A 5,327-nucleotide genomic window follows, 5' to 3' on the forward strand; every position below is an offset into this window, starting at 1 on the left:
GTTGTGCCTTAACCTAACCCAAGTTGTGCCTTAACCTAACCCAAGTTGTGCCTTAACCTAACCCAAGTTGTGCCTTAACCTAACCCAAGTTGTGCCTTAACCTAACCCAAGTTGTGCCTTACCCTGCTCTGTAATTGGCATATGACACGTTACATTAATGTATTGTCCAACCGCAACCCGCTCAGAATGTTGTGTACACAGCTACGTGTCATCTCCCCATAACAGCTGCATTGCAGTGTGGTACGCCATAGAGACGTGTGGGAGTAATGGACGCAGTGGATGGCGATCAGCATGAGCCGTCTGTTCATGTAGTGGCGCGTGTATGCAGACGTAGTAGTCTCTTCTCACACAATGTGATAGCACGGTGCCCCGCGTTCCACATCTGCGACATGCTACAGAGGCCGGTTGACAGTTGGTCGCGCAATGGACATCGCATACGTACGGGGGCACCTTCCACGTGCCCTCTAGTCGGGCACATTTTGTTGCGTGGATGTGAGCGGATGTAGTGTGTCTTGACACCTGACAGGCAGGCATGCAATAATAGTTGACTTTGCAAACGGGGATGGACGTGTACGTTTACTGGTGACGTTACGCAAATGAACAACTGGTAACCCGTTGTGGTGCGGTTGTCCTTGCTGGAGGTACATCTGTGAGGGCAACGATCGGTACAGCTACGAAGCGGTCCCCACCATACCAACGAACGTGAATGTGAATCTGGGTGTGAAGCGATACGCGGCTGTGGGTGGGTGGGGACTGTCCCCGGCCGGTGAGGGGGGCCGCCCGGCGTGCTGGCCGCGCGGTGCGTGGGCGCACGCGCTACAGCCGGCTGGTGGGGGGCGCCCAGTGGCAGGCGCGCCGGCCGACGGACGCGGCAGGCGGCGCAGCTGCGCGCCGGGGCACCCTGCGCGCGGCGCCGTGCAGCCAAAGTGGGTCCTCGCCGGCCCGGTGCGAAGCGCGGTGGACATCTGCAGTGTGCTGGTCCGATTGAGGACTGTGTGCGTTGAGGATGCGCCGCCGCCCGGCACTCGGCGCCGCGACGCCGTCTGCTGCTCGGTCGCCCCAGCGGTTCTCGCTGGTGGTTTGTATCGCAGTTGTGCAGACGTGTTGGCACGTGCGCTGTGCTGGGAGAGTTCGCTTCGGCACCCACGTGGGGCCTTTGCCCTTCTGTGGCGCTGGCGTTGGAGCTGCCGGTCACCGTAGGTGGCGCGTGTTGTCTCCCGCCGGCAATGCCACGACAGCACGCTCCCGGGCCTCTGTCGGCAGCGGCAAGCTCAGTTGGGAGCACGGGTGGTCGCACCTAAAGCGTCTACTCGCCTAACTCCGGGCGATTGCGCCTCTCTCGAACCCGACCAAGTACTTAGGACGGCGCTGCGCGCCGCCGGGACCTGAGAGGGTTTCGAGGTGTATTGTGCAGGGGAGCTCAGCCTCCTCCTGTTTGCAGAATAATTGAGCGGACGCTTGCGTGTTCGCGCGGGCCCCTGGGACACTCCCGGGCGGCCGGCTGCTCAGCTCTAGTTGACGCAGCTCCCTGGTTGATCCTGCCAGTAGTCATATGCTTGTCTCAAAGATTAAGCCATGCATGTCTCAGTACAAGCCGCATTAAGGTGAAACCGCGAATGGCTCATTAAATCAGTTATGGTTCCTTAGATCGTACCCACGTTACTTGGATAACTGTGGTAATTCTAGAGCTAATACATGCAAACAGAGTCCCGACCAGAGATGGAAGGGACGCTTTTATTAGATCAAAACCAATCGGTCGGCTCGTCCGGTCCGTTTGCCTTGGTGACTCTGAATAACTTTGGGCTGATCGCACGGTCCTCGTACCGGCGACGCATCTTTCAAATGTCTGCCTTATCAACTGTCGATGGTAGGTTCTGCGCCTACCATGGTTGTAACGGGTAACGGGGAATCAGGGTTCGATTCCGGAGAGGGAGCCTGAGAAACGGCTACCACATCCAAGGAAGGCAGCAGGCGCGCAAATTACCCACTCCCGGCACGGGGAGGTAGTGACGAAAAATAACGATACGGGACTCATCCGAGGCCCCGTAATCGGAATGAGTACACTTTAAATCCTTTAACGAGTATCTATTGGAGGGCAAGTCTGGTGCCAGCAGCCGCGGTAATTCCAGCTCCAATAGCGTATATTAAAGTTGTTGCGGTTAAAAAGCTCGTAGTTGGATTTGTGTCCCACGCTGTTGGTTCACCGCCCGTCGGTGTTTAACTGGCATGTATCGTGGGACGTCCTGCCGGTGGGGCGAGCCGAAGGCGTGCGACCGCCTCGTGCGTGTTCGTGCGTCCCGAGGCGGACCCCGTTGAAATCCTACCAAGGTGCTCTTTATTGAGTGTCTGGGTGGGCCGGCACGTTTACTTTGAACAAATTAGAGTGCTTAAAGCAGGCAAGCCCGCCTGAATACTGTGTGCATGGAATAATGGAATAGGACCTCGGTTCTATTTTGTTGGTTTTCGGAACCCGAGGTAATGATTAATAGGGACAGGCGGGGCATTCGTATTGCGACGTTAGAGGTGAAATTCTTGGATCGTCGCAAGACGAACAGAAGCGAAAGCATTTGCCAAGTATGTTTTCATTAATCAAGAACGAAAGTTAGAGGTTCGAAGGCGATCAGATACCGCCCTAGTTCTAACCATAAACGATGCCAGCCAGCGATCCGCCGCAGTTCCTCCGATGACTCGGCGGGCAGCCTCCGGGAAACCAAAGCTTTTGGGTTCCGGGGGAAGTATGGTTGCAAAGCTGAAACTTAAAGGAATTGACGGAAGGGCACCACCAGGAGTGGAGCCTGCGGCTTAATTTGACTCAACACGGGAAACCTCACCAGGCCCGGACACCGGAAGGATTGACAGATTGATAGCTCTTTCTTGATTCGGTGGGTGGTGGTGCATGGCCGTTCTTAGTTGGTGGAGCGATTTGTCTGGTTAATTCCGATAACGAACGAGACTCTAGCCTGCTAACTAGTCGCGTGACATCCTTCGTGCTGTCAGCGATTACTTTTCTTCTTAGAGGGACAGGCGGCTTCTAGCCGCACGAGATTGAGCAATAACAGGTCTGTGATGCCCTTAGATGTTCTGGCCGCACGCGCGCTACACTGAAGGAATCAGCGTGTCTTCCTAGGCCGAAAGGTCGGGGTAACCCGCTGAACCTCCTTCGTGCTAGGGATTGGGGCTTGCAATTGTTCCCCATGAACGAGGAATTCCCAGTAAGCGCGAGTCATAAGCTCGCGTTGATTACGTCCCTGCCCTTTGTACACACCGCCCGTCGCTACTACCGATTGAATGATTTAGTGAGGTCTTCGGACTGGTACGCGGCATCGACTCTGTCGTTGCCGATGCTACCGGAAAGATGACCAAACTTGATCATTTAGAGGAAGTAAAAGTCGTAACAAGGTTTCCGTAGGTGAACCTGCGGAAGGATCATTACCGACTAGACTGCATGTCTTTCGATGTGCGTGTCGTGTCGCGCAACACGCTACCTGTACGGCAGCAGCCGTGCGCCGCGTGCGGAACCACGCGTGCCTCTCAAAACTAACGGAAAAATGTTGTGTGGTACGAGCGCTGAAGCTCTGGAGCGGCTGGCCTGCGGCACCTGGCGCCTGGCGCCGGTTTTGAATGACTTTCGCCCGAGTGCCTGTCCGCTCCGGTGTGGAGCCGTACGACGCCCATCGGCCGTGAGGCCGTTGGACACAGGAACGCTGGAACAGGGGCCGTCAAACGCCTCAGTCCCGCCTATGCAACTGTCTTGAAAGAGACAGTGGAAACTAAATGAAAAAGATCACCCAGGACGGTGGATCACTCGGCTCGTGGGTCGATGAAGAACGCAGCAAATTGCGCGTCGACATGTGAACTGCAGGACACATGAACATCGACGTTTCGAACGCACATTGCGGTCCATGGATTCCGTTCCCCGGGCCACGTCTGGCTGAGGGTCGGCTACGTATACTGAAGCGCGCGGCGTTTGTCCCGCTTCGGAGACCTGGGAGTGTCGTGGCCGCCTGTGGGGCCGGCCGCGTCTCCTTAAACGTGCGATGCGCGCCCGTCGCCTGGCGGTTCGCATACCGGTACTTTCTCGGTAGCGTGCACAGCCGGCTGGCGGTGTGGCGTGCGACACCTCGTACAACGACCTCAGAGCAGGCGAGACTACCCGCTGAATTTAAGCATATTACTAAGCGGAGGAAAAGAAACTAACAAGGATTCCCCCAGTAGCGGCGAGCGAACAGGGAAGAGTCCAGCACCGAACCCCGCAGGCTGCCGCCTGTCGTGGCATGTGGTGTTTGGGAGGGTCCACTACCCCGACGCCTCGCGCCGAGCCCAAGTCCAACTTGAATGAGGCCACGGCCCGTAGAGGGTGCCAGGCCCGTAGCGGCCGGTGCGAGCGTCGGCGGGACCTCTCCTTCGAGTCGGGTTGCTTGAGAGTGCAGCTCCAAGTGGGTGGTAAACTCCATCTGAGACTAAATATGACCACGAGACCGATAGCGAACAAGTACCGTGAGGGAAAGTTGAAAAGAACTTTGAAGAGAGAGTTCAAAAGTACGTGAAACCGTTCTGGGGTAAACGTGAGAAGTCCGAAAGGTCGAACGGGTGAGATTCACGCCCATCCGGCCACTGGCTCCCGCCCTCGGCAGATGGGGCCGGCCGCCCGCGCGGAGCAATCCGCGGCGGGGTCGTGTCCGGTTGCCTTTCCACTCGCCGCGGGGTGGGGCCGTTCCGGTGTGCGGTGGGCCGCACTTCTCCCCTAGTAGGACGTCGCGACCCGCTGGGTGCCGGCCTACGGCCCGGGTGCGCAGCCTGTCCTTCCGCGGGCCTCGGTTCGCGTCTGTTGGGCAGAGCCCCGGTGTCCTGGCTGGCTGCTCGGCGGTATATCTGGAGGAGTCGATTCGCCCCTTTGGGCGCTCGGGCTCCCGGCAAGCGCGCGCGGTTCTTCCCGGATGACGGACCTACCTGGCCCGGCCCCGGACCCGCGCCGCTGTTGGCTCGGGATGCTCTCGGGCGGAATAATCGCTCCCGTCAGCGGCGCTTCAGCTTTGGACAATTTCACGACCCGTCTTGAAACACGGACCAAGGAGTCTAACATGTGCGCGAGTCATTGGGCTGTACGAAACCTAAAGGCGTAATGAAAGTGAAGGTCTCGCCTTGCGCGGGCCGAGGGAGGATGGGGCTTCCCCGCCCTTCACGGGGCGGCGGCCTCCGCACTCCCGGGGCGTCTCGTCCTCATTGCGAGGTGAGGCGCACCTAGAGCGTACACGTTGGGACCCGAAAGATGGTGAACTATGCCTGGCCAGGACGAAGTCAGGGGAAACCCTGATGGAGGTCCGTAG

At 58.1% G+C, this 5,327-nt stretch overlaps 3 non-coding genes across 3 annotated transcripts in view; all 3 read left to right on the top strand.

Annotated features, from left to right (window-relative positions):
• Nucleotides 1–1,525: 1,525 nt before the first annotated feature.
• On the top strand, nt 1,526–3,432 carry LOC126126424 (small subunit ribosomal RNA). The gene has a single exon (XR_007526759.1). It is a non-coding gene; the product is annotated as a small subunit ribosomal RNA (ribosomal RNA).
• A 353-nt stretch (nt 3,433–3,785) lies between these two features.
• Nucleotides 3,786–3,941, top strand: LOC126126423 (5.8S ribosomal RNA). The gene has a single exon (XR_007526758.1). It is a non-coding gene; the product is annotated as a 5.8S ribosomal RNA (ribosomal RNA).
• A 188-nt stretch (nt 3,942–4,129) lies between these two features.
• LOC126126425 (large subunit ribosomal RNA) overlaps nt 4,130–5,327 on the top strand; it is a 4,222-nt gene continuing 3,024 nt past the window's right edge. The window contains exon 1 of the ribosomal RNA XR_007526760.1: nt 4,130–5,327. This exon is cut by the window's right edge and continues 3,024 nt beyond it. This is a non-coding gene — a ribosomal RNA (large subunit ribosomal RNA).

Source organism: Schistocerca cancellata, unplaced genomic scaffold, assembly GCF_023864275.1.
Source record: "Schistocerca cancellata isolate TAMUIC-IGC-003103 unplaced genomic scaffold, iqSchCanc2.1 HiC_scaffold_454, whole genome shotgun sequence".
Classification (NCBI taxonomy): domain Eukaryota; kingdom Metazoa; phylum Arthropoda; class Insecta; order Orthoptera; family Acrididae; genus Schistocerca; species Schistocerca cancellata.